At 45.9% G+C, this 25,518-nt stretch overlaps 1 protein-coding gene across 13 annotated transcripts in view; it reads left to right on the top strand.

Moving 5' to 3' along the window:
- The window catches only part of stk33 (serine/threonine kinase 33), a 220,948-nt gene that overhangs the window by 86,948 nt on the left and 108,482 nt on the right, over positions 1-25,518 (top strand). The window contains exon 1 of one of the 13 annotated variants that reach the window (XM_070899945.1): positions 13,449-13,561. The exons of the other annotated variants lie outside the window; for them this stretch is intronic. The gene's annotated coding sequence lies outside the window, so the exon portion shown is untranslated. Of the gene's footprint in view, positions 1-13,448; positions 13,562-25,518 lie in introns of those variants that run through there. 13 annotated transcript variants of the gene reach the window in all.

Raw genomic sequence — 25,518 nt, 5'->3', positions numbered from 1 at the left:
TCACTGCCACCAGAAATTATATGCATGATTAGGACCTGGCTATAGGGCGCATGATACTGAAATTTGCTGATGATGCAAAAATGGAGCAATTGCCAATTAAGAAGAAAGTCTTTCGGAGGACATACAGATTAGTGGAATAGGCAAACAGATAGCAGATGACATTTACTGTAGAGAAGTGTGAAGTAATGCATCTTGAGAGGAAAAATAATGATTATACATGATTTGCATTGGAATGCATTCACATGAAGAGGTATGGGGATTGGCTATGTCTGGTGTGCTGCCAAATTCTGTTACCTCAATGTTTTGTATGTGTTTCCAGGAGAAGGCTGCTCACAACTACTGTGAGCACAAATGCACTGGCAGGGGACCTTCTCATTTGAAGGAGCTGTCGAGATTTCAAGAAATGGCTCTTAGCATTTTTGTTCAGGAGTCTGTGGAAGTAGTAGGGTGGGAGAATTTGGAATTATGCTTCCACTGCCCAGCAAATATGCTCCTTTTATTAATCTTTTTGATCCCCTTATTCTCTCGTCCAGTAACACAGGCATACATTGCACAAAAGTAGCACAACATAACATGACTAGATATTTGCATCGCACCTTTCTTGGCAACCATTTTATCCTAAAATCTTTGTAATGCATCCCTTTCTATTCCTATATGGTCTTCCCAAGTTAAAGCAGTACTAGCTGATGACATTCAGGATCTGAACACTTCACAGTAGGTTGTGTCACATGCTCCACCTGTATCAAGCACCATCACAGTTCCAAGGGCCTTGGGAAATATACATAGTGAATTTGAGGCGGAAGCACCAGGTATTTATCAATTACATGTGAGGAACAGCAAGAGTGTGTAGCAACCAAGGAACGGTAAGCAGTTGCCCAGAGACGCAACCCAAGACATCCCTCTGCTCTATGGACAAGGAATTAATACACTACTGGGTCAATCTTCAGAAGGGAGTTGATCAGTCAGTGGCATTTTTGAACTGGTGCTGAACTCTCTGGAGGAATTATTGGGGAATGTGTAGCAGTGTACCTTTTGTGTGAGAGATTTACACAACTGCATTGCTATAGAGTACGGAGAAACCTATGGCTATCTGCAAGGAGGCCTAGAGATCAGGACGAAGAGCAGACACATTTTCTCCAATGAACTCTGTCTCTGAGGCTGACAATTCAGACTAATTACATAGCCCACCCCCTGAAGAAGTACTGGTGTTGGTGATGGAAGCCCACACACAAAAGTACAATAGCAGCTCCCTTGAAGCTCCATAATGCACAACAGCAGCCTGCCACCACCCTTCCACCTCTCACTCAGCGAGCACTTAAATGTGTAGCAGGTTAGTCTGTTAGTTATCAAAGAGAAGTGTGCCTTGAACAAGGAGTACCACTTTATGTAAATATCACCATATAAATTTTGAGTAGTTTATTTATCTGTAATGTGTACTGCTTTTGTTGAGAAGGGCCATGCTAAAGTAATAACAATTGTAGGACAGTGCAGAATGGCAATTGAGATGGAGTGAATGGAAGTGGCTGCCTCACCAATCTTCCTGGCTGCACCATAGGCACCTTCTTTTTCTCTCTCTTTTGTCATCCTCCAACTCTTCTTCATCTTCCTGCTGCTACTGCACTATGGGCCTTCTCTTCATCCTGCTGCATGTTTACTCCTCTTAGTCCTGCATAACTTTGCAATACAATGATTACTTTCAACATTTTAGTTCGGTACAGAGGATTCTGCTCCTCTTCTCTTTCGCCCCCGCACCCCCTGCCTCCCTCCCCCCACCACCACCAGCCTGAGTAATCCAAACAGTTGAATCTTTGCTTTAGTATCCTAATGACATATTCTGTAGTAAATCTGGTGAAACATGCATCTCTGTTGTATTTGTTTTCCAACATGGCTCCCAAGACTTCAGGATGTGGCAGATGGCACCTGTGTTCACATTAGAGTTCCTCACATCAATTCCATTGACTGCATGAACAGAAAGAGCTTCAGGTTATGTTAGAAACATCAGAATGTAAGATAGTATCACAAGAAAATGCACAGTATCGAAGAAGCATTCATGATACCTTTGTTTTGTGGCAGGCCACATTGCCTGCTTTATTTGAAAGCTCAGATTTGTATTTAGTGATGGTGATTGAGGGATAAATGTTGGCCAGAACACTGGTGAACGCTCATGCTCTTCTTTGAACAGCACCAAAGTATCTTTTGCATCCACCTGAAAGGGCAAATGGGTTCTCGTAAATTCATGCTTTACTCCACATCACCAATGGAGTGTCTCAAAATTGGGCTTTATGGGCTCAATTTTCCCCAAGCCTGTTTTCTGGCGTATTGCCAGAGTTACGCCTGTTTTTCCAGACTAGAAATGCACCAGAAATGTTTTGCCAAAGTATGTATAATTCAAATTTGGCGGCACGCAGCGTGTCCAGTCACCAGGGAGGGTTGAGCCTGCTGTATGTGCCAAAAACAAAGCTGCACCTGATGCGCATGCGCGGGGAAAAAATAGTTAAGTTTTTGACGTCCCAATGGACGCGCATGCTCAGTATAGCTCAGATTTGGCAATTTGCCATTTTTAAAGAGCCAGTTGTGTGTGTGAGAAGGAGTGCTGTGAGAACATTGGGAAAATCAGAGCTGGAGAAATACAAGATGCAACCTGGAGCAAGGACCAATAATTTCTTACAGGAAGAAGTGGAGGCACTAGTTACTGTGATTGAGGCCAGATGGCAGGAGCTGGGCACCAGCAGAGGTCACATAAAAGTTCCACCCAAAGAAATGAAGAAACGCTGGAACCAAGTTGCAGAAGATTACTGTACAATGGTGACCACCCCGAGCTCTGGAGGTCAGTGTAAAAAGAAATGGCAAGACCTTGGTCAAGTAGTTAGTGTAAGTAATATTTTCATTTATTCAATGGAATTGCAATTGTAAATGTGACCATCTGTATGTCCCACCCAGCAGAAAGACACCCTCTCTTAAAAAAAGTTACATTTTCATCTTTGCAGAGGAAGGTGGCACACAACAAACGGAAAGAACTCGAACAGGAGGAGGCCCGGCAAATCTGCACCCACTGACACCGTTGGCAGAAAGGGTCGCTGCTTTGATGGGTCCTGCCTGGAAAAAAACAATCAGTACTGCACAAGCTGGGCCCACACTCGAGGGAGAGGGTAAGTCCTGCAAATTCATCATGGTCCTCCAAATCAGCCTGCGCTGTGTGAGCCTACACATGCCACCCACCCTGCCCTCTCCTCTGCTGTTAACCATTTGACTGTTCTGTTATATTTTGCAGAACTTGAGGCCAACCCTGACAATGCAGAAGATTCAGATGAGGATGAGCCTGAAGAGGAGAACATCTTCCAATCCAGCCCTCCAGACCAACATGAGAGGGAGGGGATGGAGCTGGATGAAGCTCCCACTGATGTACTGAATATGGAGGAGGTGCCGCTCATGGAGGTGACAGCCCCTTCCGTGATTAGTGGTTGAGTGCTGGTGGGACATTCCATGATTTCACACCTCCCGAGGTTGCAGGTCCCAGTAGCGGAGTGCAGCGAGGCACACCCAGGGCCCAACCTTCCAAGGTTGCGGGTTCCAGTGTTTGGTTGCGAGCCACACCTGTGGGGAGGAGGGGAAGGAGAGCTCAACCATGTGCTCCTGAGGTGCAGGATCTAACAGATGTGGCTCAGATGATGTAATTGAGTGCGGAGAGCATTGACCTTACCTGATCACTCCTGGACAACATCAGTGGGGTGAGTGATGAGGTAGCGAGACTGTCGGGAGAAATAACAGCAATGACATGAGAAATGGGAATGATATCCAGGACCATCAATGATGGAGTAGAGGCCATAAGGGAGGGAATGTCAGAGGTAGTGCAAACCACGTCATGACCATGAGGGAGGGAATGTCAGAGGTAGTGCAAACCACGTCATGACCATGAGGGAGGGAATGTCAGAGGTAGTGCAAACCACGTCATGACCATGAGGGAGGGAATGTTGCAGGTCGTTGGACACTGTCGGGGTGCATGAGGGACGGCATGTTGGAGTTAGCTGCTGCAATAAGGGAACACACCCACACTCCGCGTCCATTGACAGAATCAATAAGAACATAAGAACATAAGAATTAGGAACAGGAGTAGGCCATCTAGCCCCTCCAGCCTGCTCCGCCATTCAACAAGATCATGGCTGATCTGGCCGTGGACTCGGCTCCACTTACCCGCCCTCTCCCCGTAACCCTTAATTCCCTTATTGGTTAAAAATCTATCTGTCTGTGACTTGAATACATTCAATGAGCTAGCCTCAACTGCTTCCTTGGGCAGAGAATTCCACAGATTCACAACCCTCTGGGAGAAAAAATTCCTTCTCAACTCGGTTTTAAATTGGCTCCCCCGTATTTTGAGGCTGTGCCCCCTAGTTCTAGTCTCCCCGACCAGTAGAAACAACCTCTCCGCCTCTATCTTGTCTATCCCTTTCATTATTTTAAATGTTTCTATAAGATCACCCCTCATCCTTCTGAACTCCCAACGAATAAAGACCCAGTCTACTCAATCTATCATCATAAGGTAACCCCCTCATCTCCGGAATCAGCCGAGTGAATCGTCTCTGTACCCCCTCCAAAGCTAGTATATCCTTCCTTAAGTAAGGTGACCAAAACTGCACGCAGTACTCCAGGTGCGGCCTCACCAATACCCTGTACAGTTGCAGCAGGACTTCCTTGCCGTCGGCGGCAGTCGGGAGCAGCGTCGGAGGTGCGTGGAGAGGCCTATAAAAGGCACAGCAGGGAGTCCGGGGCCCAGCGTCGGCGGCAGTCGGGAGCAGCGTCGAGGAGGTGCGTGGAGAGGCCTATAAAGGCGGGACTTGTGCAGCTACAGGGAGAAGGCAAAAAAGAAGTAGAAAGAAATCAAAAGGTGACGTCACAGCCAAGAGGGTAAGTGATTGGCTGGTGATTGGTGAGTAGTTTTTCTTTTTTCTCTTCTATATCAGTGAGTAACTTTTAACATTGTTGTTGCCAATTTAAGTGTATCTAAGGGTTAAGTCATGGCAGGAGAGCTCGGTCGGGTGTTATGCTCCTCCTGTACCATGTGGGAACTCAGGGACGACACCGGTGTCACTGACGACTATATCTGCAGGAAGTGTATCCACCTCAAGCTCCTGACGGTCCGCGTTGCGGAGTTGGAGCTGAGGGTGGATTCACTCTGGAGCATCCATGATGCTGAGAATGACGTGAGTATCACGTGTAGCGAGTTGGTCGTACCGCAGGGAAAGGGTCCACAGCCAGATAGGGAATGGAAGACCAACAGGAAGAGTAGTGCAAGGAAGGTAGTGCAGGGGTCCCCTGCGGTCATCCCCCTGCAAAACAGATACACCGCTTTGATTACTGTTGAGGGGGATGACGCATCAGGGGAGGGCAGCAGCAGCCAAGTTCATGGCACCGTGGCTGGCTCTGTTGCACAGGAGGGCAGGAAAAAGAGTGGGAGAGCGATAGTGATAGGGGATTCAATTGTGAGGGGAATAGATAGGTGTTTCTGCGGCCGCAACCGAGACTCCAGGATGGTATGTTGCCTCCCAGGTGCAAGGGTCAAGGATGTCTCGGAGCGGGTGCAGGACATTCTAAAAAGGGAGGGAGAACAGCCAGTTGTCGTGGTGCACATTGGTACCAACGACATAGGTAAAAAAAGGGATGAGGTCCTACGAAACGAATTTAAGGAGCTAGGAGCTAAATTAAAAAGTAGGACCTCAAAAGTAGTAATCTCGGGATTGCTACCAGTGCCACATGATCGTCAGAGTAGGAATCGCAGGATAGCGCAGATGAATACGTGGCTTGAGCAGTGGTGCAGCAGGGAGGGATTCAAATTCCTGGGGCATTGGAACCGGTTCTGGGGGAGGTGGGACCAGTACAAACCGGACGGTCTGCACCTGGGCAGGACCGGAAACAATGTCCTAGGGGGAGTGTTTGCTAGTGCTGTTGGGGAGGATTTAAACTAATATGGCAGGGGGATGGGAACCAATGCAGGGAGACAGAAGGAAACAAAAAGGAGGCAAAAGCAAAAGACAGAAAGGAGATGAGGAAAAGTGGAGGGCAGAGAAACCCAAGGCAAAGAACAAAAAGGGCCACTGTACAGCAAAATTCTAAAAGGACAAAGGGTGTTAAAAAAACAAGCCTGAAGGCTTTGTGTCTTAATGCAAGGAGTATCCGCAATAAGGTGGATGAATTAACTGTGCAAATAGATGTTAACAAATATGATGTGATTGGGATTACGGAGACGTGGCTCCAGGATGATCAGGGCTGGGAACTCAACATCCAGGGGTATTCAACATTCAGGAAAGATAGAATAAAAGGAAAAGGAGGTGGGGTAGCATTGCTGGTTAAGGAGCAAATTAAGGCAATAGTTTGGAAGGACATTAGCTTGGATGATGTGGAATCTATATGGGTAGAGCTGCAGAATATCAAAGGGCAAAAAACGTTAGTGGGAGTTGTGTACAGACCTCCAAACAGTAGTAGTGATGTTGGGGAGGGCATGAAACATGAAATTAGGAGTGCGTGCAATAAAGGTGTAGCAGTTATAATGGGTGACTTTAATATGCACATAGATTGGGTTAACCAAACTGGAAGCAATACGGTAGAGGAGGATTTCCTGGAGTGCATAAGGGATGGTTTTTTAGACCAATATGTCGAGGAACCAACTAGGGGGGAGGCCATCTTAGACTGGGTGTTGTGTAATGAGAGAGGATTAATTAGCAATCTCGTTGTGCGAGGCCCCTTGGGGAAGAGTGACCATAATATGGTGGAATTCTGCATTAGGATGGAGAATGAAACAGTTAATTCAGAGACCATGGTCCAGAACTTAAAGAAGGGTAACTTTGAAGGTATGAGGCGTGAATTGGCTAGGATAGATTGGCGAATGATACTGAAGGGGTTGACTGTGGATGGGCAATGGCAGACATTTAGAGACCGCATGGATGAACTACAACAATTGTACATTCCTGTCTGGCGTAAAAATAAAAAAGGGAAGGTGGCTCAACCGTGGCTATCTCGGGAAATCAGGGATAGCATTAAAGCCAAGGAAGTGGCATACAAATTGGCCAGAAATAGCAGCGAACCCGGGGACTGGGAGAAATTTAGAACTCAGCAGAGGAGGACAAAGGGTTTGATTAGGCCAAGGAAAATGGAGTACGAGAAGAAGCTTGCAGGGAACATTAAGACGGATTGCAAAAGATTCGATAGATATGTAAAGAGAAAAAGGTTAGTGAAGACAAACGTAGGTCCCCTGCAGTCAGAATCAGGGGAAGTCATAACGGGGAACAAAGAAATGGCGGACCAATTGAACAAGTACTTTGGTTCGGTATTCACTGAGGAGGACACAAACAACCTTCCGGATATAAAAGGGGTCGGAGGGTCTAGTAAGGAGGAGGAACTGAGGGAAATCCTTATTAGTCGGGAAATTGTGTTAGGGAAATTGATGGGATTGAAAGCCGATAAATCCCCAGGGCCTGCTGGACTGCATCCCAGAGTACTTAAGGAGGTGGCCTTGGAAATAGTGGATGCATTGACAGTCATTTTCCAACATTCCATTGACTCTGGATCAGTTCCTATGGAGTGGAGGGTAGCCAATGTAACCCCACTTTTTAAAAAAGGAGGGAGAGAGAAAACAGGGAATTATAGACCGGTCAGCCTGACATCGGTAGTGGGTAAAATGATGGAATCAATTATTAAGGATGTCATAGCAGTGCATTTGGAAAGAGGTAATATGATAGGTCCAAGTCAGCATGGATTTGTGAAAGGGAAATCATGCTTGACAAATCTTCTGGAATTTTTTGAGGATGTTTCCAGTAGAGTGGACAAGGGAGAACCAGTTGCTGTGGTATATTTGGACTTTCAGAAGGCTTTCGACAAGGTCCCACACAAGAGATTAATGTGCAAAGTTAAAGCACATGGGATTGGGGGTAGTGTGCTGACATGGATTGAGAACTGGTTGTCAGACAGGAAGCAAAGAGTAGGAGTAAATGGAGACTTTTCAGAATGGCAGGCAGTGACTAGTGGGGTACCGCAAGGTTCTGTGCTGGGGCCGCAGCTGTTTACACTGTACATTAGTGATTTAGACGAGGGGATTAAATGTAGTATCTCCAAATTTGCGGATGACACTAAGTTGGGTGGCAGTGTGAGCTGCGAGGAGGATGCTATGAGGCTGCAGAGCGACTTGGATAGGTTAGGTGAGTGGGCAAATGCATGGCAGATGAAGTATAATGTGGATAAATGTGAGGTTATCCACTTTGGTGGTAAAAACAGAGAGACAGACTATTATCTGAATGGTGACAGATTAGGAAAAGGGGAGGTGCAAAGAGACCTGGGTGTCATGGTACATCAGTCATTGAAGGTTGGCATGCAGGTACAGCAGGCGGTTAAGAAAGCAAATGGCATTTTGGCCTTCATAGCGAGGGGATTTGAGTACAGGGGCAGGGAGGTGTTGCTACAATTGTACAGGGCCTTGGTGAGGCCACACCTGGAGTATTGTGTACAGTTTTGGTCTCCTAACCTGAGGAAGGACATTCTTGCTATTGAGGGAGTGCAGCGAAGGTTCACCAGACTGATTCCCGGGATGGCGGGACTGACCTATCAAGAAAGACTGGATCAACTGGGCTTGTATTCACTGGAGTTCAGAAGAATGAGAGGGGACCTCATAGAAACGTTTAAAATTCTGACCAGGTTAGACAGGTTAGATGCAGGAAGAATGTTCCCAATGTTGGGGAAGTCCAGAACCAGGGGACAGTCTAAGGATAAGGGGGAAGCCATTTAGGACCGAGATGAGGAGGAATTTCTTCACCCAAAGAGTGGTGAACCTGTGGAATTCTCTACCACCGAAAGTTGTTGAGGCCAATTCACTAAATATATTCAAAAAGGAGTTAGATGAAGTCCTTACTACGAGGGGAATCAAGGGGTATGGTGAGAAAGCAGGAATGGGGTACTGAAGTTGCATGTTCAGCCATGAACTCATTGAATGGCGGAGCAGGCTAGAAGGGCCGAATGGCCTACACCTGCACCTATTTTCTATGTTTCTATGTACTCCATCCCTCTCGCAATGAAGGCCAACATTCCATTCGCCTTCCTGATTACCTGCTGCGCCTGCAAACTAACTTTTTGGGATTCATGCACAAGGACCCCCAGGTCCCTCTGCACCTCAGCATGTTGTAATTTCTCCCCATTCAAATAATATTCCCTTTTACTGTTTTGTTTCCCAAGGTGGATGACCTCACACTTTCCGACATTGTATTCCATCTGCCAAACCTTAGCCCATTCGCCTAACCTATCTAAATCTCTTTGCAGCCTCTCTGTGTCCTCTACACAACCCACTTTCCCACTAATCTTAGTGTCATCTGCAAATTTTGTTACACTACACTCTGTCCCCTCTTCCAAACAGTTGTGGTCCCAGCACCGATCCCTGTGGCACACCACTAACCACTGATTTCCAACCCGAAAAGGACCCATTTATCCCGACTCTCTGCTTTCTGTTGACCAGCCAATTCTCTATCCATGCTAATACATTTCCTCTGACTCCGCGTACCTTTATCTTCTACAGTAACCTTTTGTGTGGCACCTTATCGAATGCCTTTTGGAAATCTAAATACACCACACCCATCGGTACACCTCTATCCACCATGCATGTTATATCCTCAAAGAATTCCAGTAAATTAGTTAAACATGATTTCCCCTTCATGAATCCATGTTGCATCTGCTTGATTGCACTATTCCTATCTAGATGTCCCGCTATTTCTTCCTTCATGATAGTTTCAAGCATTTTCCCCACTACAGATGTTAAACTAACCGGCCTGTAGTTACCTGCCTTTTGTCTGCCTCCTTTTTTAAACAGAAGCGTTGCATTAGCTGCTTTCCAATCCACTGGTACCTCCCCAGAGTCCAGAGAATTTTGGTAGATTATAACGAATGCATCTGCTATAACTTCCGCCATCTCTTTTAATACCCTGGGATGCATTTCATCAGGACCAGGGGACTTGTCTACCTTGAGTCCCATTAGCCTGTCCAGCACTACCTCCCTAGTGATAGTGATTGTCTTAAGGTCCTCCCTTCCCACATTCCTGTCACCAGCAATTTTTGGCATGGTTTTTGTGTCTTCCACTGTGAAGACCGAAGCAAAATAATTGTTTAAGGTCTCAGCCATTTCCACATTTCCCATTATTAAATCCCCCTTCTAATCTTCTAAGGGACCAACATTTACTTTAGTCACTCTTTTCCGTTTTATATATCTGTAAAAGCTTTTACTATCTGTTTTTATGTTTTGCGCAAGTTTACCTTCGTAATCTATCTTTCCTTTCTTTATTGCTTTCTTAGTCATTCTTTGCTGTTGTTTAAAATTTTCCCAATCTTCTAGTTTCCCACTAACCTTGGCCACCTTATACGCATTGGTTTTTAAATTTGATACTCTCCTTAATTTCCTTGGTTATCCACGGCTGGTTATCCCTTCTCTTACCGCCCTTTTTCACTGGAATATATTTTTGTTGATCACTATGAAAGAGCTCCTTAAAAGTCCTCCACTGTTCCTCAATTGTTCCACCATTTAGTCTGTGTTTCCAGTCTACTTTAGCCAACTCTGCCCTCGTCCCACTGTAGTCCCCTTTGTTTAAGCATAGTACGCTCGTTTGAGACACTACTTCCTCACCCTCAATCTGTATTACAAATTCAACCATACTGTGATCACTCATTCCGAGACGATCTTTTACAAGGAGATCGTTTATTCTTCCTGTCTCATTACACAGGACCAGATCTAAGATAGCTTGCTCCCTTGTAGGTTCTGTAACATACTGTTCTAAGAAACAATCCCGTATGCATTCTATGAATTCCTCCTCCAGGCTACCCCGTGCGATTTGATTTGACCAATCGATATGTAGGTTAAAACCCCCATGATTACTGCCGTTCCTTTTTCACATGCCTCCATTATTCCCTTGATTTTTGCCCGCCCCACCGTGAAGTTATTATTTGGGGGCCTATAAACTACGCCCACCAGTGACTTTTTCCCCTTACTATCTCTAATCTCCACCCACAATGATTCAACATTTTGTTCATTAGAGCCAATATCGTATCTCACAACTGCCCTGATATCATCCTTTATTAACAGAGCTACCCCACCTCCTTTCCCTTCTTGTCTATCTTTCCGAATCGTCAGATACCCCAGTATGTTTAATTCCCAGTCTTGGCCCCCCTGCAACCATGTTTCTGTAATGGCCACCAAATCATACCCATTTTTAATGATTTGTGCCGTCAACTCATTTACTTTATTTCGAATGCTGCGTGCGTTTAGGTGGAGTGTTTTAATCCTAGTTTTTAAACCATGATTTTTAGTTTTGACCCCTCCTGCAGCCCCTTTATATTCAGTGGCCCTTTTTGTTTTTTGCCTTGGGTTTCTCTGCCCTCCACTTTTACTCATCTCCTTTCTGTCTTTTACTTTTGTCTCTTTTTTGTTTCCCTCTGTCTCCCTGCATTGGTTCCCATCCCCTGCCATATTAGTTTAACTCCTCCCCAACAGCACTAGCAAACACTCCCCCTAGGACATTGGTTCCGGTCCTGCCCAGGTGCAGACCGTCCGGTTTGTACTGGTCCCACCTCCCCCAGTACCGGTTCCAATGCCCCAGGAATTTGAATCCCTCCCTGCTGCACCACTGCTCAAGCCACGTATTCATCTGCGCTATCCTGCGATTCCTACTCTGACTAGCACGTAACTGTCACTCCCACTGCAATCCCCACATCAGCCTCTGAAGAGCCCAAAGCTGGGCCCTCCAAATTGCTGCCTAATGCCGATGCTCCCCACCCTCAAGAGGTGCGCAGTACCCGAGATACTAGCAAGAATATCAAGCCCAGAAACAGTGTGCCACTGCCTGCGGGCAGGGGTGGTGAGTGTCTAAGACCAAGCGCAACGGGCGATCTTAGAATAAGGGGGAGGAGAGATGGGAGCAGCCTTTCTCTGCTGTTGTTGTTATTATTGTTACTGTTGTAACTATTCTCAAATTAAAAGTTTTTTGGTAAGTTATGTAAATTTACAAGGTTATAAGTGATCTTCAAGTAAAGTTTGATGCAAGAATAATTTTGATTAAAGTTAAGTTAAGTACATTGTAAACTTTTGAATAGAATATATTTTACATTAAAACTGAATCCTGTTCCATTAACACAACACAACATTACGGAGCAGCTTCAAACAGTAAACATATCCATGTGGAAGAGTTGTCGCTGAGCCCTGACTGATGAGCTGCTGGTGCAAGGCTCGAACAATCGTTATAGGGGCACGATGGCCCCCGCCCTCCTCCGCCGTCATGTTCCGGCCTCAGGCACTTGCATGGCTTCCTCATCCTTGTCCTCCTCCTCCTCCTCCTCCTCATCTTCCTCCTCCTCCTCCTCGTCCTCCTCCTCCTCGTCCTCCTCCTCCTCATCCTCCTCCTCCTCCTGCTCGTCACCTGTATCTTCCACATCGTTATCAGCTACTCTCACCACAGATGGGTCTTCCACTGCCAGGTGCTGCTGCCTCATGGTGGCTAAGTTATGCAGCACAAAACAGTGAACCGACCGACAATCTCAGGGGAGTACAGCAAGTAGCCTCCGGAACGGTCCAGGCATCGGAAATGCTGTTTCAATATGCCAATGGTACTCTCAATGATGCTGTGCGTCGCAATGTGCGACATGTTGTATTGACGGTCCGCTTCTGTCCGAGTTACGTGTAGGGGCATCATGAGCCAGGTGGCGAGGCCGTACTCTTTGTCTCCCAGTAGCCAGCTGTGCCCTTCTGGCTGCTGCTTAAACATGGCAGATGTAACGCTTTCGTGTAAAATGAACACATCATGGGTGCTGCCAGGGTAACTTGCATCGACTGACATGATATGATGCATGTCGTCACACACGAGCTGCGCATTAATGGAGTGGAAGCCTTTTCTGTTCCTGTACATTTCGGAAACCTTCAAAGGTGCTCGCAAGGTGATGTGGGTACAATCAATGCAGCCCTGTACCTTTGGGAAGCCAGCAATCCTGGAGAAGTCTACAGCCCTGTCATGCATTGCTTGGGCGGTCATGGGGAACTTTATGAAGTCATTCCTCCGCGTATACAGTGCAGCCGTGACCTGCCGAATGGAGACATGTGTTGCACATGTCCTCAGTTGTAGCTTGAAAAGATCCGGAGGCATAGAATGAAAGTGCAGCTGTAACCTTTACTTCAACTGACAAAGCAGTCCTCCTGATGCTTCTAGGCTGCAGGTCTGTTTTGACCAACTCACAAATCTCATTTACAATTCTTTGCAGAAACGCAGCCTTCTGACACAGGGCTAGACTTTCCTATCATTTTCGGTGGGTTCATGGCGATTTTCTTGGCGGTACAGCTGTTTTTCCGCCCGGCGAAAGTTTCCCCCTTACTTTTTTAATGGTATCGCCCACATCTGAACATGCCCGCCGGGACCAAACCGCCGACATGCAACACCGAGAAAATCGCCAGGGCGTACGTTTGGCCTCAACGGAAGCCCGTCTAGATCGCCGAGGGAACCGCCCTGTAAAAGCTGCTTAAACAGAGTGGTAGGCAAGTACTCCGCAATGAAAGGTAAGTTAAAGGTTCTTTTTTTAAATTTTAAAACGGCGATTAGGTGTAAAAGTGTCTTGGGAATGCTTTTAACGTTTTTATTTTTTTTATTGATGTCATGTATTGATGCTTGGGGTCACTAGACATCAGGGGGCACCGGTGTCGGAGGTCATCGGGCTGTACGCGCACGTGTGCGGGCCCTGGTATATAAGTGCTGGAACCATGTCTTGTCACTTTGGGCGCGAATAAAATGGACCAGGTTTACACCTGAGTGAGTTTACAGTAACAAGCCTTTTGAGTCATTATATACATAACAATTGAAATTTAAAAAAAAGTTCCCCCCCTCCCGAGGCCCAACGGCAGTTTCGGACTAAATTTTAAATACCGTCCACTCCAGTAAGAACCGCCCATTTTACTTCGTTTCCCCTTAACCGCCGAGAAAACTGCCAACAATAAAGGTGCAATGCCCATTTTCTCGCCGGGCAATTAGTTTTAATTAGTTTAAACATAAAAGTGGAAATTCTCGCCAGCGTTACTCACCAAACGTTAGCGGTTTTTCTGAGCATGCAATTGGGCGTTGGGGGGCTCATACGAAAGTCTAGCCCACAGTCTGCGTCACTCAGGTGGCGGTACAAACGCCTGTCTCGATATACCCGAGGTGGGTAAGGCCCCCTGCCCAGCAACCTATGGGCTCTGATGTTCCTGATGCGATGAAGTCAAATCAATTGTCTCCTATGTAGCATCATCATGCAGAAGGCTCGCACAAGATATGGCATTGTCAGTATTGCCCCCATACTTAAATTTAACCGTTGAAAGAAGCTCAAAATGGCAGGAAAGCAGGCAGCACAGGTTTGCAGTTGTTTCTCTCCAGGTCTGTATGGATGGAGCACACCGAACGGTTTTGTGACTTCTCTCCCTCCCCGGGCTCCATGCCTTCCGATCAGCACCTTGCTCACTCTCTCTTCTCCACCCTCCCCCCCCCCCCACGGCTTGTTTTGTAGTTGAACCCCGAGCCCCTGTGTCCAGGCGCGAGGCCGATTCTGCCGGCCAAAGCTATGACCCGCCAACCCTGCTTCAAGACGTTCGGTGGTGGCGTGTGAGTGAATTTTTAAAAAAAAGTGAACTTTTGAAATCCAACAAATTTACACTTCTACATGGACAGGTAAAAAAAAGTTGAACTTTATTATTGATTGTGACAGTGTTCTTGACTCCCTCCAAAACCTTCGATTTAAAACAATGGCGTCTTTCAGCGCAGATTTGTGAGTGTGCGCTGGTTTTCTTAACTCACCAGAAAGTTTTTCGGGAATGGCCAGATACGATACGCCAACCTAAGAGAAAAAAATGTTGGCCAAACTGCAAACAGTTGAAAAAACCGGCGCAGACATGAGGGAAAGCCAAAAATAACTGGCCTAGAAAAATCCTAACTAACTAACTCAGTTCTGCCAGCGCAGATCGCTAGGGGAAGCTTTGAAAAAAATAAATACACCCAAAAAACGGCGCAAATGAACGGAGAAAATTGATCCCAATATCTTCTCGTTCCATGATAACTTTCCGCTTCAAAATATCTTGAACCATTTAGAGTACGTTTAAACCCTAAATTCAGTAAATGTTGCACGATTTGAACTATTATTGCGTGTTTTCTTTTACTTCAGCAAGATAGATTTAGGTATTATTGAGAAACACATTTTTCTGTGTTTATTGTATCAGAAAGATTATTCCCAAGTTCTTTTTCTTTTTTGGAGACCAAATTAAATGTTGAAAGCTTTTGAAGTAATCATCATCATCATAGGCAGTCCTTCGGAATCGAGGAAGACTTGCTTCCACTCCTGAAGTGAGTTCTTTGGTGGCTGAACAGTCCAATACGTGAGCCACAGACTCTGTTACAGGTGGGACAGATAGTCATTGAGGGAAGGGGTGGGTGGGACTGGTTTGCCGCACGCTCTTTCCGCTGCCTGCGCTTGGTTTCTGCATGCTCTCGGTGTTGAGACTCGAAATGCTCAGCGCCCTCCCAAATGCACTTCCTCCACTTCGGGCCGTCTTTTGGCCAGAAACTCCCAGGTGTCCGAGGGGATGTCGCACTTTATCAGGGAGACTTTGAGGGTGTCCTTGTAACGTTTCCGCTGCCCACCTTTGACTCCTTTGCCGTGAATTGAGCACTTTCTTTGGGAGTCTTGTGGCATACAAACTATGTGGCCTGCCCAGAAGAGCTGATCAAGTGTGGTCAGTGCTTCAATGCTGGGGATGTTGGCCTGGACGAGGACGCCGATGTTGATGCGCCTGTCCTCCCAGGGGATTTGTCAGATCTTGCGGCGACATCATTGGTGATATATCTCCAGCGATTTGAGATGTCTACTGTACATGGTCCATGCCTCTGAGCCATACAGGAGGGCAGGTATTACTACAGCCCTGTGACGATGAGCTTGGTGGTAGATTTGAGGGCCTGGTCTTCAAATACTCTTTTCCTCAGGTGGCCGAAGGCTGCACTAGCGCACTGGAGGCGGTGTTGAATCTCCTCATCAATGTCTTCTTTTGTTGATAAGAGGTTCCCGAGGTATGGGAAATGGTCCACGTTGTCGAGGGCCGCGCTGTGGATCTTGATGACAACTCCGACTAATTACATACATTGGTGTTTTAAAGTTATAATATATATGTACCTGTATACTAAATTCAATATGTGGACCGTATGCTTCATTGAAAATTTTTATGGTAACCATACCCCATTGGTAAACCCATTATACTGCTTGTGGTATCAGCTACTCCTATCAGAAGCACTGTGATAGAGTTTTCAACGTCAACTACCCTGGCGTCCTGCACAACAGGACTAATTAGTGCGGTTATAAGCAGCATTTCCTGCTCTACAGTGTAAAGTTAAGACGAACTAGTAAATTAATGTCTGTTCATTCTTCTGCATCGGAAGACACAGAACAAGTCTCCTTCTATAATTGCACCATATCTGTCTGCCTTTGTTGTTTGACGCCCTGCTGCTGCACTTCCAACGAAGTAACACCAACGAAGTGGGAGCAGTTCCAAGGAGTTTCTGGCCATAGTGTTTCATAGAGTATTTGTTAAGCTGTGTCTGTATTTACAACATTCAGTGTCATTCTTCATAAGGTATTTCTCCAGTGCTGGTTAAAGGAGTTAATTGCATAGCATTAAAAAAAAATTGAATGTGCAAAATAATTACTACTTGCTCTGGGAGCAGGGAGTGTGAATCCCAATACTCACTCTGAAAACACTGTCCTAACAAATACTCAGTTTTTATTTCCTTCAGCCAATACCATGTCTGTGTCTAGGCTTTATCTTGAATTTTCACTTTCAGTTTCATGGGCCAAACTTATCAAGTTTTTTTCAAGTCCTAAGTACACCACAGCATATCATTTTTCACTGTCCACTTGGGATGTAATTTCTTCATTTAAAAAAAAGTTAAGGAAGATAGTCAGGCAGGATTTACTACATTTCAAAGCCATGTAGCCCCTTATTTATTCGGTTATTCTCATACAGGTGGTACTCAAATTTGCTCACAATTGATTACTATTTTAGTAGATGTTGATGTAACACTTACAGGTTTGCAGTTGTCAAATAACTTTGTCCCCTTCTTGAAAATCACTAATATCTTGGCTTGTTTCCCATCTTGTGGAACCATTACAACATTCAGTGACATTCTTATGATCATTGCCAGCATTTCACAACTTTAATCCCCAGTCTCTGCTGGTACCTGGTTGTTTTGAGCACTTTAAGCTTGTCTTGAAAGACCATCACATTATTGTCTACATGGACTACTCCATTAATGCAGGACATTTAGTGTAAATCTTCTCTGTTTAATACCTCAAAATTAAGTTTATTAACTCTTGCTCATCCTTCGATACATTCCCCTTGGCACCTTTTAAGGTTTTATCCTCTTGATGTTAAAGTACTGAAAGACTTCTTTGCTGCTTTTGACATCTACACCTATATTCATCTCCAGCTCTTTTTTTGCCTTTTTGACATGTATCTGAAGTTTCCTATAATCTTCTTTCCTATCTGAATGTTGATTCTGCCTTACTAATCTAATTATATTTATTCTATTTGCAGTTATGTTTTGTGAGTCTACTCTAGTTAATCTTGGGTCTTTCTTCTGTATGTTCTTATTATGCCTTTTAAGGGACTCCAGTTAGTCTTGGTGGAGGTGTTAATGAATAATTTCCTCCCAATTAGACTGCTTTAGCTCTCTCCTCTTATAGTTGGCATTTAAAAAATTATACATATAGTTGTTGGCTGTGTACATTGTTGACTCCCAAAATATAATGAATTTAATCATATTATAGTCACCAGTCATGTTATTGTCACCAGCACTAGAAATACCTTGACTTTCATTTTCTGTATGCTGTCAGGATCATGCCATCACCATGTCCAGTAGAAAACTGTTGCTATGGCTTCCCTGTCACACTGGGCCACGGAGCAATTATGTATTACATTTACCAAATCTGACCCGAACTTTCCAATTTACATTTGGTTGACTAAAATCCTCCGTTGATATACTTTCCCATTTCACAAATTCTCCCTTTCTTTTGAGAGATTATCCTGCACTTTTATTCTGAGCTGGCAGTTGGTAGCAAGTATTGGGTTTCTTTGTGTAACAAATTTCCAGCTGGAGTACTTTGTTGGATAATTTTTCCTAATTTCTGTAGAGCTTATTTCTATAAAAATAAGAAGCCAATATTTCAGGTTGTGCCTAAAACAATAACCTTTCTCCTTTTGCATACAGTCACTATAGTCACATATAGGATGATAGAGGTGTTCAAAATCACGATGAGTCTAGACAGAGTAGAGAGAGAGAAACTGTTCCCATTGGAGGAAGGGTCGAGAACTAGAGGACACAGATTTAAGGTGATTGGTAAAAGAACCGAAGGTGACATGAGAATTTTTTTTAATGCAACGAGTGGTTAGGATTTGGAATATACTGCCTGAATGGAGGGTGGAGGCAGACTCAATCGTGGCTTTCAAAAGCGAATTGGATATGTATCCGAAGGAAAAAAAAATTGCAGGGCTACGGGGAATGAGACTAGCCAAAGTGCTCTTGCAGAGAGCTGGCACGGTCTCGATGGGCTGAATGGCCTCCTTCTGTGCTGTGACCATTCTATGGCCCCAAGTTTCCACACGCGGCGAAAAAGGCGCTCCTCAGAGCTGGGCGTCTGTTTCTCGCGCCGAAAACGGCGCCTGAAAAAAAACGCGGTATTCTCGAGCTCCTTGGAGCTCGATGTCTGCTTGGCACGGCGCACAGGGGGCGGAGCCTACCACTCGCGCCGATTTTGTAAGTAGGAGGGGGCGGGTACAATTTAAATGAGGCTTCTTGGTGCCGGCAACCCTGCGCGTGCGCGTTGGAGCGTTCGCGCACGCGCAGTCTGAAGTAAACATTGGCACTCGGCCATTTTTAAAAGTGCTGCAGAAAAAGTGCAGATTTGTTTCTTGGACCCCTGCAAAGGCTTGCATTTTAATTTTCTTGATATTTCTGTGTGTGAGGGAGTGCTTTTAGCAGCACTGCTGAATAAATCACCTGCTGAAATCAGTGAGTTCAGCTTTTCACTGCTAAACTTGCAGAACCGGTGCCTGCAAATTAAGGACTGTGTGTTTGGAGAAATAAAAGTGGCAATTCAACTTTGCAATGGATCAACTTCCACCAAGAACAAAGAATTTCTTCCATGAGGAAGCAAACCATTGCATAATATGTGGTGCACCATTCTGCAAATTTAAATATAAAGATGTCGATGTGGCTGCCTCTCCCTGTCCAAATGGCCTCAGTCAGTCCCCCTCACAGCTCGAAGGCTGCTGCTGCTCCCGACCAGCCACTGACGTCGCTGCAATCCCATGGCCGAATGGCCTCACGTCCGTCCGGGTGCTGCATCTTCGCGGGGAATGAAGGCCTGCCTCAAGCACCAAGGCTGCTTGCTGCCTGCCCCCGAGACCGACGCCACACCGCTGCCTGAAAGGCCTGCCTGAAGCACTTTCACACAGGTAGGAACATGGTTTATTTAATCTTTTCTTTGCTTATAAATTTTTTTTCAGGTTGGATTTATTTGTATAAGTATAACTAAGGATTGATTGTAGAATTTAATGACTTCCCTTCCCCCCCCCCCCCCCCCCCAACCTCGTTCCGGACGCCTAATTTGTAACCTGCGCCTGATTTTTTAAAGTGTAGACAAGGTTTTTTCAAGCGTACAAAAATCTTCACTTGCTCCATTCTAAGTTAGTTTGGAGTACGTTTTCATTGTGGAAACTTTCAAATCAGGCGTCAGTGGCCGGTCATGCCCCCTTTTGAAAAAAAAATTCAGTTCCAAAGTGAAACTGTTCTACCTGACTAGAACTGTAGAAAACTAAATGTGGAGAATTCCAATTTCTAAGATACTCCGTTCTACACCAGTTGCTCCTAAAAATCAGGAGCAAATCATGTGGAAACTTGGGGCCTATGATTCTATTCTGCAATGATGTCCTCAGAAAATGTGATAATACTCTAAGTGTCTTTCTCCATATGGTTTATGAATACTATATGGTTTATGAATAGTATAAGCAGCAGGGGACTTGGAATTGTGGAATCTGCTGGTTACTATACTCCAGACTAAGTTTGGCACATGTCACCATTCTTACCATTTTCTATCGATTGCTTTTTATTTGCAAACCAGATTTAAATCCAGCTCGCTAAATTGTTGCTATTGCATGCATCATTATTATCGTCACTTAAAAAGCTTGCATGCGGAACCTTATCAGTTACCTGCAAAATTCAAGTAATTTGGATTCACTGGATAACTCTTGTCCACTGATTCAACTACCTCCCCAAAGAATTCCAGTAGATTTGTGAGGCATGACCTATTGCTTCTAAAACTAAGCTGACTGCATCTTATGCGGTTAGATGAATGTTAATTGAATTCTGTAAAATGTGGTGTAGTGTTTTCCACATTGTAAAGTTAGATTTGCTTGTCTTAAATTCACTGATTTGTGTCCATACCACATCTGAGGAACACCTAGTCTACTTACCTAATGCACACCTACTGTCATGGGAAACAGTCACTTCAGCAAGTGAAAACAAATGCCCAAGTGTCACCTGGACACTGCGGAAGCTACAACTGTACTTAGAACTGTGTTTACTGTGTATTCTCACCACAATCCCTGAGTCCAATTACAGTCAACCCATCACAATAATACTGCTCTGTTGTGAGGAGCATTGCCCTGCACAAATATAATACAGTACGAGTATCCAACGCCCTTGTCTTGTGGACTGTGCAAGTTCAGTAGCAATCTGGACTAGCTAGCACAGGGTCTGCGCAAAGGGCATCCTTCAGCTTTGGAAAAGCATTTTCTGCATCAGTGGATCAGATAATTTGGTTGGGCTTCACCTTCCATGTCAAAATAAATAGGGAATAGCCACAACCTTGGTCCTCATAAATACTGTGCTAACAGTATTCAGAAGTATTGAATCTGAGGTGAGTGATCTGACAAAAATATTTTTTGCATTCTTCTTTCCTTCTGCCATGTTATAAGGGGTTAAAAATCTGGCTCACTCAGAAAATGGTCCAGCTTGTTTTGATGCACTGTATCCCCAGAGCCAATGTTCCTGATGCTTCTCGTCAGAATGCATGCTAGCACTTATTTCTGGGGTGTTAAGAGGACAAGTATGTACAAACTTTCAATACCAGATCTTTGTCCCAATAGTGCATGATGTGCATTTCCTGGAGTGTGAGTGCAAAGGAGCTTTATTAGTTTATGTTAATAACATGGGAGTGCTATTCTGATGGATTCCTAGATTTTTTGCCATGGTCAACACTGTCTACAGAAACATAAACTATAAATATATGAGGGAAAGAACTAGAAGGTTATGTTGATGGGGTTAGACGAGGAAGTGTGGAAGGAGGCTTGTGTGGAGCATAAACACAGGACCTATTGGGGCCGAATGGCCTGTTTCTGTGGTTTAACTATATATTAGTACATATATTAGTACTATATGTAGTACACCTGGCTGTCCCAAGATTTCTCGGCACTAAAATGCAAAAGTAAATAAAATGTTGTTGTTTTGAGGCCATGTTTACCCAATTTTCATTTTTTGTTTGTTTTGTTTCCTCCTGGCATATCGGTTCACCTGAGCCTTTGTGCCAATTATTGTTTTACTGCAGCACCATGCTAGCAATCGATAGGCTTCCCAGTACAAGGTGCTGCAAAGAGAGAGACCCCTGTAGAAGTTCCAGGCTGGTCACGATGTACAAGAGCTGCTCTATACCCATACACTGGTTTCCACATGGGCAGACAGAGGTGACTAGATAATTAGCGCATGCTTAATGGTTCTTCAGTAGTATCCTGATCACAGCATGTCAGGCTTTATGTGCTACTGGATTAAAGGGTCATCAGCCAGCAAAGTCTGATTCGTTGCGCTTGTCAAAATATCACCAGCCATTTTTTCAGGCTTTGGCGCACTTAACCTGGCAATGACTGTGTGGATGTGTTTTTAAAGTTCCTGGGTTAGCAGAGTTTGGTCACTGGCTGTGCCAGCCCAATCAGCTGAAGCTTGCACATGGGGCTTTTTTTGTCCTTAATGTTTTTTTGTTACTGATAGTCCCCTGTCGGTTCACCCTTGAGAAAGGCTTCGAATGGATTGGAATGCCTTCTGAGATTTTCTAAAGGCTTTCAGAATTTATTGACCTCCTGATTTTGATACTTCCCTTTAATTTTCCCACACTTGGCCCAGTCTGCACCTGGATCTGTGAGCAAAGCAGGTGAAGCAGGAAATTAGTGTGTTGTCAGTATATTAACACTTAGATGGAATCAGCATCACTTCTTAATCTTTCCACACAATTGATATTAGACAAAGAAAATCAGGGCTATATGTCTGACAGGTATCCAAATAGGGTCAATCCATTCAATTCAAATACAAACATCCTCTGGATTTATTTGAAGATATGTTTGATTGGCAGCTCTATTTGAATTTAAGAGATGCATATTTACATTTCCTGGTCAGATTTTGAAAAGTATCTCGGTCTGTTTTGTTCCAATTAAGTAGTCAAATTGAACACATCAGAGAGATATAGATGGACCAGGTAGATCCTATAGAAGGTGAGCAACAAACAGTCATGTAAAGTAAAATCAGGGAGGTTGGACCAGATCCAATGCATATTGATATTTAGCATAGCAAATGCAACCATTTATTTTCTTTCCTCTGAGGAGGTATTGCTAAGTCTATAACTAGACTAGATTTTAAGTCTAAATCTACAGTTCATTATTTCTGCTGTTTACTTATCATTTTATTGTTTAATAGATTTGTTTGGCAGTTTACAGCCTAAGCCATGGTCTCGTAGAATGTTTATTCTACCACTTCCAAAGTCAAAGGGGATCACACAGGGTCTCATGATATAACCAGCAAACTGAATAAAGGGACCACAGTTTTCTGTCCGACTCATGGGTGTGTTACCAATTACCTGGACCAGGAAAGGCATACTATAGTTTGCAGGAAGCTGGGGTTTTATTGAAGAAGTCTGGCATGCTGAATATGTTTTTATTTTAAAAAAAAATTACAAATGAAATCTCAAAAGCATAACTATCACTGTGTGAATTACAGTGACTGAATAAGTCATTCTATTTTTATAGTGTGGTATTCTGGGATTTTCATGCAAACTAAATAAATGACCTTTTCAAATTCTTAATACATCAATTCCATGTGCACACCTTTGCTGCTAATCTCTTGTGCAGAACCTTAACACATGCCATTAGGAAGTCCAATCGATAATATCCATAGAAACTCCCCTATCCAACCCCACTAGTGACCTCAAAAACATGAACTGGATTAGTCAGACTTGACTTACCCTTCACAACTCTGATCAACTGATACTCAGTCACATTAGGGTCAAGTTCGACTGCCCGCCAGAACGGTGCACATCGGAGAGGCCCGCCTAATGTATAGAGCAAGAATTGCGGCGAATACTTACCTCGCGATTCTCCGATACCTGTCGGCCCAATCCCGCCTCGGCGCGGTACAGCAGGAACGGCTGGGGGCGGAGCTACAGCCCTGCGCCGAAAACAGCGCCGGCAACTGCACGCGTGCGCAGTAGCTGCCGGCGTCCTGTCTCCGGGGCGACAACCCTATCCAAGGCCGAAGGGTCGTTGCCCCCTATCCCTGGCCGAGTAGCCTGCGCATCTTACCCCGGCGGCGGGGCATGCCCGCCCGGCCTCTCACTGGGGGCGGACCCCGCCCGAAGTGTCGGCGGCATCGGCAGCACGGCATCGACTGCGTGCGGCGGATCCTTCTTCATCATCTTCTCTCCTCCCCCCCATCATCTTCTCTCCTCCCCCCCCCATCATCTTCTCTCCTCCCCCCCATCATCTTCTCTCCCCCCCCATCATCTTCTCTCCTCCCCCCCCCATCATCTTCTCTCCTCCCCCCACATCATCTTCTCTCCTCCCCCCCATCATCTTCTCTCCCCCCCCATCATCTTCTCTCCTCCCCCCCATCATCTTCTCTCCTCCCCCCCCCATCATCTTCTCTCCTCCCCCCCATCATCTTCTCTCCCCCCCCATCATCTTCTCTCCTCCCCCCCCCATCATCTTCTCTCCTCCCCCCACATCATCTTCTCTCCTCCCCCCCCCATCATCTTCTCTCCCCCCTCCATCATCTTCTCTCCTCCCCCCATCATGTTCTCTCCTCCCCCCCCCATCATCTTCTCTCCCCACACCCCACATCATCTTCTCTCCTCCCCCCCCATCATCTTCTCTCCTCCCCCCCCATCATCTTCTCTCCCCCCCCATCATCTTCTCTCCCCCCCATCATCTTCTCTTCCCCCCCCCATCATCTTCTCTTCCCCCCGCCATCATCTTCTCTCCCCACCCCCCCATCATCTTCTCTCCCCCCCATCATCTTCTCTTCCACCCCCATCATCTTCTCTTCCCCCCCCATCATCTTCTCTCCTCCCCCCCCATCATCTTCTCTCCTCCCCCCCATCATCTTCTCTCCCCCCCCCATCATCTTCTCTCCCTCCCCCCCCATCATCTTCTCTCCTCCCTCCCCATCATCTTCTCTACCCCCCCCATCATCTTCTCTCCTCCCCCCCATCATCTTCTCTCCTCCCTCCCCATCATCTTCTCTCCTCCCCCCCATCATCTTCTCACCTCCCCCCCATCATCTTCTCTCCCCCCCCCATCATCTTCTCTCCCCACCCCCCCCATCATCTTCTCTCCCCCCCCCATCATCTTCTCTCCTTCTCCCCATCATCTTCTCTCCCCACGCCCCCATCATCTTCTCTCCTCCCCCCATCATCTTCTCTCCCCACCCCCCCCATCATCTTCTCTCCCCACCCCCCCATCATCTTCTCTCCCCACCCCCCCATCATCTTCTCTCCCCACGCCCCCATCATCTTCTCTCCTCCCCCCCCAATCATCTTATCTCCTCCCCCCCCCATCATCTTCTCTCCCCCCCCCATCATCTTCTCTCCTCCCCCCCCCATCATCTTCTCTCCCCACGCCCCCATCATCTTCTCTCCTCCCCCCCATCATCTTCTCTCCTCCCCCCATCATCTTCTCTTCCCCCCCCATCATCTTCTCTCCTCCCCCCCATCATCTTCTCTCATCCCCCCCATCATCGTCTCTCCTCCCCCCATCATCTTCTCTCCTCCCCCCCATCATCTTCTCTCCACCCCCCCATCATCTTCTCACCCCACCCCCCCATCATCTTCTCACCCCACCCCCCCATCATCTTCTCTCCTCCCCCCCCCATCATCTTCTCTCCCCACCCCCCCATCATCTTCTCTCCCCCCATCATCTCCCCCCCCCATCATCTTCTCTCCCCCCCCATCATCTTCTCTTCCCCCCCCCCATCATCTTCTCTCCCCACCCCCCCATCATCTTCTCTCCTCCCCCCCATCATCTTCTCTCCACCCCCCCATCATCTTCTCACCCCACCCCCCCATCATCTTCTCACCCCACCCCCCCCATCATCTTCTCTCCTCCCCCCCCCATCATCTTCTCTC

The sequence above is a fragment of the Pristiophorus japonicus genome, chromosome 14, assembly GCF_044704955.1.
Source record: "Pristiophorus japonicus isolate sPriJap1 chromosome 14, sPriJap1.hap1, whole genome shotgun sequence".
NCBI classification, from domain to species: Eukaryota; Metazoa; Chordata; class Chondrichthyes; family Pristiophoridae; genus Pristiophorus; species Pristiophorus japonicus.
The sequence above is the reverse complement of the archived record's forward strand: the minus strand, read 5'-3'. Positions and strand labels throughout refer to the sequence as shown.